The following is a 13542-nucleotide window of genomic DNA, read 5'->3' as shown; positions in this document are numbered from 1 at the left end:
GTACGTTAGGTATTACTTTTAAATATGTTTGCATATTCTGTTTCGCAAAATCACCTTCTTTCAGTTGAGAAGGTTTGGTACTAAATGAATGAGACAATATTCCTTTAGTCTATGATCAATATTTGATGGACACAGATATTTGCAGGCTCCTTATAATAACCCGTGACCACCTGGAAAACCAGTAATGCACGGCCTCAGTGGCACAAAGCAGTTTCACACGGTGGGGAATTTGGTGTTCTGTACACAAAAGAATGAACTGAGGGCAACGGGTTGAATCATTAAAGAACAGGTAGAAGGATAATGGACTAAAATTCACTTTCTTTCCACGTTTAGGAACTTATATTTTGGGATCAGCCATTCTAAAACCGGCCAATACATACATTAGAAAACGAATTGATTTGGCTAAGAAAGAATGTAGAAATCGTAGTTTTGTATTGTCAGAAGGACCCCGGTAAGTGACAGCAGTGACGATAGCAGCAACAATTTGATGGCAGTTCTCCAAAGATCTTGTTTTCCTGTTTAGAGTCTCAAAAGGTTCCAAACAGCATGAATGCTTTATTAACATTTAGACCTCACGAGGTGGCTTCTTTCTGTGGATAAAAAACAAAGGCACTCAGGGATTCCAGTTTCATACACATCTGTAGCTTCTGCTTTTGTCTAAATTTGATATTTTTGACAATACACCCTTCAGCAAAAAGCTTCAACAGCTTGTGTAATTATTAACATGAGTGCTGCAAACCTTTTGTACTTACTTAAGAGTGGCCAACCTTCACTGTCAGGAAAATCATGGAAAATTAAATTAGGACAATAGATGAAATAATGGATGTGAGGGAGTGAAATCCCTAAGTGCTCTGGTCGTGCTGCTAATGAAGAAAGAGTCCCCCCTCCCCTTTTCTCTCAGTTGAGTGTCAGATCTCAGCCATAAATATGTACCTTATATGCTATTTTCTTTTTATATAAGCTGCTAATGATTTCTTGAGTGGTTCCTTTAAAATGGTCTCTTTAATACAATGTTTCAAAACCACTGTTGCATTAACAGACTGCTTTAAAATAGGCCAACTTTCCAATTACAAAAAAAAAAAAAAGAAAAATAGAAAGAAATAAAGAGGGGGAGAGAAAGATGAAAAGAAAGCTATCAGATCTTGCCTGTCTTTAGAGTATGTGTCTAAAAGCATTTTTATATGGCCCTCTATTAAAATGACACAAAATGACCCAAACACAACTGTGGCCCTCCAACAACCTAGTGCATGAGGCAATATGTTACTGACTCAGTTGGGAATAAAAACAGCTTCCCACAGAAACATTGACGGAAATAATTCATGTAATAGCAAACATGATGACCAGGAATTTCAGTATCTCTTCTAGAGCTTGCTTTATTTGTTTTTTCTAATTTTATGTAAGCCTTTATATAATTGTGGAACATTAGTGTTAGCAAAAGGGGACAGATTTTTCATTTTCTGAGTTAAAGTGAACCATCAATGAAAGACAAATGAATTCAGTTGGTTGTTGATATTAATGAAAAACTAGAGACATATTTAGAGAGTTCAAAAAAAAAAGGAATATGGATAAATGGTTGAGGAAAGGGAAAATATTCACGTTGGAGAAGAGCAGACCCATCGTGTCCATTTCCAGCATGAACTGAGGTAACGTAACGCTGCTTAGTGTTTTCGCTACCTCTTCCAGAGGACGTAGAATTACAAGCCGATCTAGGACTTAGGGCCTCCTTTGGGGTGTGGCACAGAGACAGGAGAGAGCGGGGAAGATGGGAATGCAGCCAATCATATTTCTTCATCAAAGGCATGCATAGTCTAGAAAAACAGTTCTCAAGTATCTCAGAACAAAAGCCCCCTTTTAATAGTAAATGTTTTGTAACATTTATTACACACACATATTTTTAAAACACACTAACTTTAACGTATAGGAGAAAAAAAGGTAGTGTGATTTATAACAAAATAGTTTTATTTATAAATGCTCAAGTGTGACTACAGTAGAAAATCTTGTGAATGATGCCTGCACACACAGACACACACACACAGTTACAGGCGCCTGGAAACCCAGCCACACATACAGAGTGGCCCAGAAATGTCCTACTGGGAACGTGAGTACCATAATTATTGTTGGCCTCAAAGACACAATTTCTCGAAATGAACACTAACTCTTGGTAATTCTGAAAAATAACAGCAAAATGGTATGTTCCCAGGTCAACGTATTTTGTAGTATTCTACTCTGGAAATTTTAGGTACGTGCTAAAAACTCTGAAAAGAAACACTTTATGTTTAAATACGAAGTTTGTTCTGCATAGGATAAGATTTCAAGTGGCTTTTCACAGAAGTGATTGCCTGGGGAAATTTTAAATTTTGTGAAATTCTGAGTAATTCTTCATTATGAAGAACTGTCCCAGACATTTCAGAATGCCTAAGACACCCGGCCTCTGTCCATTAAAAGCCTTTAGCACCAAACATCTTTCCCTAGACTCATTGTGACAGGAGAAACAACGACCACAAATTTCCAAAACTTTCTGTAGGGGGTGGTGCCTTTGCTGTTGAGAATCCATGCTCCTGAAAAATGTGCAAAATATCTTCATGTGGAATTCAGTTCTATGTTTCAAACTCTATGCGATCTATAGTGAAGAGAGATTCTGGAACTGTTAGGCAGCTTCTTTCCTAGAAGATGGATGCATTGTGCCCTCTGATTACACTTGATGAACTGCTAAGCATTTTAATGGATGGATGTCTAGTGCAGGCCTGCCTGGCATCCTCAGATTCTGTAGAAAGTGCTGATCTCTGGCTGCTGTTTGTAGTGGCACATCTGAGAATTCTTGTCTTTGTTGTTAGTGTGCCACATTCCTGTGTGGTACAACCAGTGAGGATCTTTGACTTTGTTCTTTGGCTCTACTGAGTGTGACTGCTGTAACACACAGCAAAGTCCTCTCCAGTTACGGGCAGTGATTACTCCTACCCAGGAGCTTCCTCTTGCTTGTCCCTCCTTCCTCTCCCTAATTCCTGGGAATCGGTAATGTGAATGCTGTCTGAAGTCAGAAACATGTCAGCTGTGACATACCAGATCCAGCTCTTTTTTCTTCCCAGCTTCTATTTTACACACCAAAACATAAATGAGAGGCATGGTTGAACAATATACCCCAGGCTATCTATGAAGCAGCAAATTCTAAACTGAAAATACTTACAGTTGTCTCCCTGGAGCTGGACAAGTAACACATACAACCATGATTACAACACAGCAAACTTCCCTGTAAATTCCAGGGTCATCATAAGTGCACAAGTGCAAGTGTAACATCATTCAGGAAATCTGAAAGAGGGCATTTTCTTAGAATGAATGAGAGCCATTATATGTGGTCTCAGCATTCACCAGGGATTAGTGAAGTATATGTCTTGGGGGATGAGCATGCGAGATACTGCTTTCTATACCTCCTATGTTTTCTATACCTAGCTTTGCATCCTTTTTCCAACACTTAGAAAAATTTCCCTAGAAGGATGCAATTCACCATTCTTTCCATATCAATATCGAAATACAGGATGCAATTCCTCAGGAGCCCCATGTACTCCAAGGGTAAGATTTAGATTTCAATGCCTCACTGGCATTATCAAAATTGATCTCCTCCCTAAGGCTACTCTTCTTCTTTTACAAGGGCAGTAGTTGCTTTCCCCTTCTACTTCTTCCTGTATCTTTTGATTCTCAGGTAGATTCAGCTTATAACATTATTTATATCAATAGGGAAACTAATTAATTATAAATCAGCATGACTCAAGGGGCAATGAAATCGTGAATTGCAACCCATTACCACTTCAAAGTCAAGTTTCTTCACATTTTACGTCACCCTTGGACACATATCAGTATCCAAGATACTCCTTTCTTGTTACATTTGATGTTATTCAATAAAACTTAAATTCTTCTTCCTTTGCCTATGACCTGAGCTCTCCATAATAATACTAAGTACTAATATCCAACCAGGACAGTACCATTTGTCTTATCACTTGCCCAAGGCCATCTACAATTTGGGTAAAATGACTGGTGTAAATTTAAGACTGCTTAGGTCATAGTATCACCTCTTCTCTTTTGTTTAGTTGCATGTCCTCCACTTCTACAGCTATTTAGCTACCTATAAAATTCTGGGACCTATAATATTGGCAGACCTACTACTATTTCCTATCAGCCATCATATCACAATCTGTTCCGTGGGAACTCACTGTAAAGCTTTGTCAATGCAAATAATCAATAAACAATCTATAAGAGGAATAGAAAACAATTTTATTTGAGCCAAACCGAGCCCTATAGCGTGAAAGACACAGACTCAAGAAGCACTGGAATTGTTTTGCTGGACTACAATGTAGGGAATGCTCATAGAGGCAAAAACTGCAAAGTTACATAAGTTGTCTGTCAAGAATTAGGATTCATCTGACAAGAAGTAGGAGTGCTTGTTAAGCAAGGATTTATTAGGGTCTGAAATGACTGCACAGATACAAGGAGAAATCTTGAGACCAAAAGGTTGCAGCTGGCCTATACTGATAGCCTATTTTGTTTTGAGAATAGCTGGTGGTGTCTTTGAGTTTGACATAATTCAGAAAATTTAGGTTCTCAGTAATACAGAAGTGTGTCTGAAACCACATCCACAGTGGTCACCTGGCTCCACTTCGAGTGCCCAAACCACAGTTACTCCATTTTGATTTGTAAGCACATTATTTTCTTTAATGGTTGAAGCAGATGTATAATAAATGTTTGGCAGGCCATAAGATAGGCTGCTGTAGTTAGCATAAAGTTCAAGCCAAATCACATATAATCCAGAATGACTTTCCCATACCTCAATATGTGAAAGTTTCTTTCATTAACTTACCTTGTCCCATTGCCAGATCTCTGGGTAGAACGCTTGTTTCTCTATATTAGATAATTTATATTCCATAGCAGAGGAGCTTTGAACTAGTTCTATGGCACCACTTGGTTCAATCACAGCCAGAATGATGATCAGATCAGAATGCCCATTTTCTTCCTTAAACCAACACTAGCAATAATGCCCACTCCAGGAAAAGGTGAGAAAGCAGGCGCCTAATTACTTCACCAAATATCAATACTCATCTTTGAAGGATGTGCAGAAGAGTCTTCATATAACAAGTGTGCCTTGTATTCCATTTATTTAGAGCCCTCATAGAAGGAGGAATTGGAGATGGTGCTTGAACCTAATTCAACCAGAATCCTTAGCTCCTTAGAGATCTGGAACCTCAGGCAGTCTGCATAAATACCCTTCTCCAGTGCAATTAAAGTCTCTCCTACTTGAGTCAATTCAATATTCTTGCCTTCCCCCAGCCTCTTCAGTTTCTTTTCCACTTCTTGTCATGATACAGACTCAGTGAATTGTCTGAGATGTCATTCTACTTGCCAGCTCACAAGTTAATGTGCCACAATTTATGAATGCTGACAAAAGACACAGGACTCCTGGATCAGAGGAAAAGGACTTTATTACTCTTGGGGCAAGTTTCATGCTTGTGCCTATCCCCTTCACCCCCAAGTCCCAGGGCCCAGTTTGGAGAAACCCAAATAAAGGCTGTACAGAGAGTGGGTTTGTGTCACTGCTGAAGAATTTCAAGCTTAGGGAATAAAAATCTTTTATAACGGGCTATACCCATGCTTGACCTTTGCCCTGGATAGAGATATTATCTCTATTATACAACACAATAAAAATACTTGGGTTATCTCCAGACATTGGCATTGCAAGCATCTTTGAAGAAACAGTTCAGAACAAGGGTCATCAAAGCACCTACCATCAAGACATACAGAAATGCAAGAGACCCATGGTAATTTGTTTCCAACAGACCCTCCTTGCCCTAGCAACTTCAACACTGCTCATCATAGTCATCCCCTACTTCAAATAGGGAAATGCTTTGTATTCTGTAAGTAACAGACAACACTGCCCAGATTCCATGTCTGTTACAATATTCCTATTCGACGCTTCCCTAAAAAGAGTTTCTCCTTTTTTTTTTACAAGCTTAAGCAATGAGAAATAATTTTGCAATTTTGGAATAGTTTTATATATGTAAAATGAAATAATATAATTATTATTCCAGTGCATACTTTTTAATTCTATACCACTTTTGTGTGTGTGTGTTATCCTGGTAAATAGGAACAAGCCATCTTTGCTTTGACCTTACATAATATTTTCTTTCTGTATCTCTCTGTCTATATATATGTGTATACACACACACACACACACATATATATATATCCTCCCTTTTGCATATTGTCTTTTATTATATATTGTCAATATAGTCATATTATAATATATAATAATTACATATTTTAATATACAATTTTTTTTATAGTCTGTGTTCTCTCTAATGAGATAAAAGTGTCTAGAAAACAGGTTCTATATAATCTATATATCACTACATCAACTTTCACATCATAAGGACTCAATCTGATGGACAAATGCTTAAATAAATAATGAATAAATGAGATGTAATTGACTCTAAGTTCCTAGAAGGCAAGATCGTATCTGTTTTGACCACAATGAATATCTAACTTCTAGCAAAGTGCTTGAACATTAAAAAAAATCAACTGGGTAGAATTAGCTTTAAATACAATAAAACTCCATTTTTAATATTTGCTTTATCTGCATTTGACAAGTTCTAAAATGTAATTGTCTCAATGTCACTTATTTTTAAGAAATTTGAATTTTTATTATGATTAGTTTTTTTATTTTATAAAAGTATTTTGTTTGTTTTATTGATTATTCATTTATTTTTTATTGCTCTAGCACTTAATTGCTTATAATCACTGTGTTCTGTAAAGTGCAGATTCTTTGATATTTATTGACATTGTGTTAAATAAAGCCAACTAATCAAAGACTACCAAAAGCACATTTATGTTCAAGCTAAAGTAGAATTTTCAATTTGATACAGCAAAGGAGAACACACACAATTCTATATTTTTGTAAATATAACTTTAGGAAAAAACAACTAAAGCTTATTGCATAAATTAAACCAATATATAAATCTAGAAGATTTAAATAATACAAAATTAGCACTGCTATTGTGGTTACAAATAGTAGGGTGGTGGTAAGAATTGAGAGTGAAGGGGAAAGAAAAAACTTCCTTGGGTGATAGAAAAAAAATGAATGATGGTTACAGAGTGGATAAAATTTCCAAAACTCATTGAATTGAACACTTAATAGTCATACTTTTTATTGAGGGTAAATTACAGCTCATTAAACAAAACGAATAAATCTCTGAGTTAGAAAGACTTTGAATGATTCATTCAGTGAGAGAACTATCATCTACATTCTGACTCTATTTCCAAGAAGAGATTGAACAAACTACAAATTTATTTTGCTCATTACTTTGCCATTTAATATGAAATATTAACAAATATGTTAAATAAAAATATCATACTTCAAAAGATGTCCAGTGTTGTACCCGATTACTTGATTACTTGTTAGGTAAGAGAGTAGGTGCTGTAATTTCAGAAAAAAGGAGACGTCACTGTAAGAAGAAAAAGTCTGGAATAGCTTCATGCTGGAACAAGACTTAAGGCTGAGCTTTGAAAGTTGAGTGTGTGTTTGAATTATTATCCAGCCATTCAATTATTGATACTGGTATACATTTTTTCCTTGTTACAATAGTATGTGCTTGCCATTTAAGGTGGTCAAAAACTGACAAATTGGGTTAACCCTAGATTAAAAGGAGTTTATGTCATAGAAATATAAAAAATGGTAATTGTTGAAATAAAAACCTTAGTTCTCAATACCTGACATTATCTGCAAGTGATGTTGAAACAATGTCTACTAACATCAATGAAAGTAACTATGTTTAAAAGTTTACAACAAACCTGTGGTGCAGAAATAACTTGACTTTCTCAATGGCTAGATACATAGAATATAAAAAACAAACAAAAGCACAAATACGAACACCTTCATTTTGTTCACCAAAACACCACACGAGATTTCAGTACTTCTCCTTTCCTGACATCTGAGTGGTCTTACAGTGTTAAATTTAACAACTGAGTAAACACAACACTCACAAGCTGATGGATGAGAGGTAGTAATTGTTGAAGCAAAGCTTCCGACAACATGTTTTACAGGGTACAGTATCCAATTTCCTCAAGTGACAGTTTTCAGTATCTTAATAGTGAGAGGATAGTAAATTGTTCACATCATGAGCATTTTTGGCACAAACTTTTAGAAGCAATTTTCAAGGGAGTCATCTAGGATGAATGATACGATACTTAGTGCAGCAGCAGAGAACAGCATTAAACAATCACCGTGTGCAGAATATGACATGGCATGACCCTAAGTGCAACTTGTGTGCACAGAGAGCAAGAGATGCTTGTGTTACATCACATAACGTTTTATCCCAGTGATAAGAGAAAAGAACTTCCAGCCACTGAATACTTCGAAATTATAAGGCTGGTACTTACTTAAAAGTTTAACTTCCTGTGACAGGAGTTTTCAAATTACTTTTTTATCACTAATGAAACTGTGCATCATGGGAAAAGTACAGGTGCAGTGTGTTGCTACTAAGATGAGTTGTTTTTATCCGCACATGAGCATTTAATTCACTCAACTCGGGGTGTCTGCGGTGCTGACAGAGCCACGTTCGTATTCTCTCTAGGAAGTTTATTCCTCTAACTGCTTCAGACTCCAAGAAGAATTTGTTTCAAAGAGTGTAAATTGTGACACATCAACCTATCTTAGCTGATAAGACATATAATTCAGTGCGGAAGGACTCAATCTTTTCTTTGAGCTAAAAAAAAATTAAGTATATTAATACTTGGTCATAGACTAACTCCCTCTTCACTTAACTTCTAGTTCTTCTGTTACACAAAAGTAAACTCTATTTCAATATTACTTTCTATGTAACATAAAATACTTTGAGAAATATAGGCATGTGGTAATCTTTAGAAGGACATAATATGGGTGATTAAGAATTAGGGATCTGCAATAGGCACATGAAAAATGCTCAATATCACTAATTATCAGAGAAATGCAAATCAAAACTACAATGAGGTATCACCTCACACCAGTCAGAATGGCCATCATTCAAAAATCCACAAATGACAAATGCTGGAGAGGCTGTTGAGAAAAGGGAACCCTCCTTCACTGCTGGTGGGAATGCAGTCTGGTGCAGTCACTGTGGAGGACAGTATGGAGATTCCTCAAAAGACTAGGAATAGACTTACCATATGACCCAGGAATCCACTCCTGGGCATATATCAGGAAAGAACCCTATTTCAGGATGACACCTGCACCCCAATGTTCATAGCAGCATTATTTACAATAGCCAAGACATGGAAACAGCCTAAATGTCCATCAACAGATGACTGGATAAAGAAGAGGTGGTATATTTATACAATGGAATACTACTCAGCCATAAAAACTGAGAACATAACACCATTTGCAGCAACATGGATGTTACTGGAGAGTGTCATTCTAAGTGAAGTGAGCCAGAAAGAGAAAGAAAAATACCATATGAGATCACTCATATGTGGAATCTAAAACAAAAACAAAAACAAACAAAGCATAAATACAAAACGGAAATAGACTCACAGACATAGAATATAAATTTATGGTTGCCAAGGGGGTGGGGAGGTGGGAAGAGATAGACTGGGATTTCAAAATTGTAGAATAGATAAACAAGATTATACTGTATAGCACAGGGAAATATATACAAGATCTTATGGTAGCTCACAGAAAAAAATGTGACAATGAATATATATATGTTCATGTATAACTGAAAAACTGTGCTCTACACTGGAATTTGACACAACATTGTAAAATGATTATAAATCAATAAAAAATGTTAAAAGTGAAAAAAAAGAATAAGGGATCTGGAGTCATTTAGCATTAAATCCTAGGTCTACCAGGTGTTATGCTGGTGATTTTTGAGGAAAAATTAAGCTTTTGACTCCCTTATAGAAAGATGGGGAGGAACTAGTAGAAGAAACTTCAAGGAAGCTCCCTTGGACAGCTCATATGAGTTACCCAAGAATTTCTAGGGCGTACTGCGTGAGTGTGTAAGGAGCATCTAAAGAAACTCAAGGTGTGAGGGTGTGGCTGTCAGCCTGAGGCAACTGGGCAGAGAGGGAACAGAGACACATGTTTAGAAAGTAACTGCCCTTCCAACAACGGCAGAGTAAACCATGTAACAGTGTGGCTGTCATGTGTGGGCCAAACACAGACGTCAACCCAGGCTTATTTAAAATAGGATTGAGTCCTAGAGAATTTGCCCAAGTCTGAGCAAAACCCTTGAGAGTAAGAAACGAAGGAAGACTGAAGACACAGCTAAAAGGTATAAAGCACCTATCCCATAGATGTGCAGTTAGATTCATCCAGAGACTTCTTTTTTATTTGATGTTACTTATTCATTGAGGTTCTTTTTTTTTTTTTAATTGAAGTATAGTCGGTTACAATGTGTCAATTTCTGGTATACAGCATAATATCTCAGTAATGTGTGTGTGTGTATACACACACACATACTCATTTTCATTAAAGGTTATTACAAAATATTGAATATAGTTCCCTGTGCTATACAGAAGAAATTTGTTTTTTATCTATTTTTATATATAGTGGTTAACATTTGCAAATCTCAAACTCTCAAATTTATTCCTTCCCACCCCTTTTCCCCTAGTAACTGTAAGATTGTTCACTATGTCTGTGAGTCTGTTTTTGTTTTGTAGATGACTTCATTAGTGTCCTCTTTTTTCTTTCTCTTTTTCTTTTTTTTTCTTTTTTTTAAGATTCCACATGAGTGATATCATATGGTATTTTTCTTTCTCTTTCTGGCTTACTTCACTTAGAATGGTGATCTCCAGGTCCATACTGCTGCAAATGGCATTATTTTATTCAGCCAGAGACTTTTGAAGACTTCATGACATCACTAAAGATCACAAAGTGGGCTTCGAACATCGACCATTTCCAGAGAGCCAAAGCCATCTTAGGACAGTTTCGATTTGGTAAGAACATTCCCTTTCTTCTTTCCAGGTATTTCAACCTGGAGAGATCAGTCACTGCTCCAGGTGAATGCGTGGGTATGGGATAAGGGAAGCCAACCACCTCTCCAAGAGTCAGGCAGCCCGCCAGCAACTAATACCTAGATGAAAAGAGGATATTGGGAAAGACTCTTGAATAAATACTGAAGTGTTCAATATATTGGTCCTGCCATTCTACTTTTGGAACCAAGGCTTCATTTTGTGAATAAAAAAATCCTAGGATTCTTTATTACCTAAGAAAGAAAAAAAAATTATGAGGCTTGCCAGAGTTGTCATTTACTGGCAGAAGAAAAATGTTTCCCCAACCTAGGAGCTGTGGGAGGCCAAATTATAGTTGCATTTTGATTGCATCACGTAACTTGGACTTGTTCAAATCTATAGTCCTACTAATATTAGTAATATGTTTGCTATGGACAAGTGTTCCTTGCTCTCTCTTTGCCTTTTCTCCCGCCCACATGAGCCTGATATTTTAGTGTGGAGGAAATTTGTCCATCTCCCAGTCCTGCCCGAGTTATTATGGTGAAAATTATTCTCTTCTGAGCTCCAAGAACCTGCCATGATGACTTAAGCCAGCCAGAGAGACCCAGGTTTTTTCTCCAGCCAGATGATGTAATGGGAGACTGTGGAGTATGAAACTGCTGCAGTCACTTACCTAACACATTTGAGAGCCCTTAGCTGGGTAAGAAGGAATATGAGGATAGAGGCCACCAAAGAAGGTAGACATGGTTTGAGCTACTGTGTGGATGTTAAGGTAGCAAGCTCTCTTGACTCTTAAATCGATTTGCTCAGTAAATGTTCTTGTTTAAATTCAGTTTGAGTTATTTTTGTGTCATTTGTAACATAAAATGTCCTGATAAATGATTTATGATTTTTGGTGCCTCAATATATATATATTTATGAATATATATATATTTTTCATAACAAATATGTTCTAACATGTTCAAATTTTTTAGCCAAATTACTATGACTTAAATAAGGGCCAAGTTTTACTTTCTACATTCAGAGGTATATGTCTTGAATTATCTATTTCACTGCAAATAACTCCCATTATTAAAAGAGTAGTACCTTTTACGTATTTTTTAAGAATTAAAACAAGAAACACATTGTGATTTTAGCTTCATCACTGTTGATGCATGAAATCAATTCCCTGAGGAAAAGTGAGGGAAAAAAAGCAGTAATGCTTATAAAAATTAGAATTTTTCATGTGTAAAACTAATTCAAATAAGCTTTAAAGAACGAAAAAAAAGTATGTAGATGAAATATATCTATAAAACCATTAAGATTTGAAAGGAGAATTTAATTCTAGCCTCTCCCAAGTCTCTATATATTATATAATCATTTGGTTTGTCACATTAGCTTCTAGTCATTTATTTCTTCCTCATTGCAGATTAACATAATTACTAAATATTTCTTAATTTTTAATGCATTACTTGATATTTAAATTTACTATTTTCTTAGTCATAATATGCAATAAATGAATATTAATCCTCAGAAATAGTACTGGATTTCTTTTGGTCTTCTTTTCAGACCTATTCCTGACCCTTAGCTTCCCCAGGTTCAAAAAAATAGCACATTTTCTACTTGTCCTATTATTTGTTTTGTTCTGCTCTGCTTTCTGGATTAAACATTAGTCTGTAGCTTATGGTCCTCGAGGGGTAACTTCTTCCAATTTTATGTCTGAATAAACAATGCTGTATAGAGAATTTTAGCTTCCGTAAGATTAGTTTTTATCTAAACTATATTTCAATGGAAAGATGTGAAAATATACCAACCCCCCACTAGTTTAATGAATCCATAAAAATGGCAATGTCCTTCTTCTTAGGCTAGCAAAGTATAAATAACCGTATTTGAGCGAGCATAGTCTTAGGTTATTTACAAGGATTCTTATTTATCAGGAAACTGAAACTCATTCGGACTTGTAAACCAAAATGACCTATACATACTAATATCATTAGCCTAGAAAAATAGTATAGTGAGTTATTTCGCTGTCAGAGCCCATGAACCACAGAAAGATGAGGTGCAGCAACGTCTGATTAGGAGGTTACTCAAGAAAAGTACTTGTGAAATGGCCTTTGTAGAAAGCAATATAGCTACTTGAACAGAAGGTTTAAAAATACACTGTTTCAATTTTCAACCTTGTAAATATTTCAAAATTTAGACATGAATATAAATCTAACATAGCTAAATTAAATATAGAGGAACTCTTTGCTCTCCCTCTTTGAAGTCAAACTTACCAATTCTTGGTTAAAAAAATTGCCCTGGTTCATGATTAAAGAATAGACTTATGGAAGCCAGAATTTTAGCTGGTATGACATTTAGGAGGTGATAAATGATCCTGGAGAGCCTGAAATCAATATGGCTTCCTGGGCTCCCAATATTGGGCTGTCTCTGACAAGAGACAATCAGGTAGTTCTCACTATTCCTGGGGTTTTCTGTGATCTACGTATAGATTCTATAGTTGATGTCATACATTCTAATTTGAAACTTCTAACCAAGAATATTTCAATCAACTGTCATGTGCAATATTCCTCATAAAAATGTTCAGATATT

This window comes from Camelus ferus, chromosome 1 (genome assembly GCF_009834535.1).
Source record: "Camelus ferus isolate YT-003-E chromosome 1, BCGSAC_Cfer_1.0, whole genome shotgun sequence".
Lineage (NCBI taxonomy): Eukaryota > Metazoa > Chordata > Mammalia > Artiodactyla > Camelidae > Camelus > Camelus ferus.
This window is presented reverse-complemented; position numbering follows the sequence as displayed.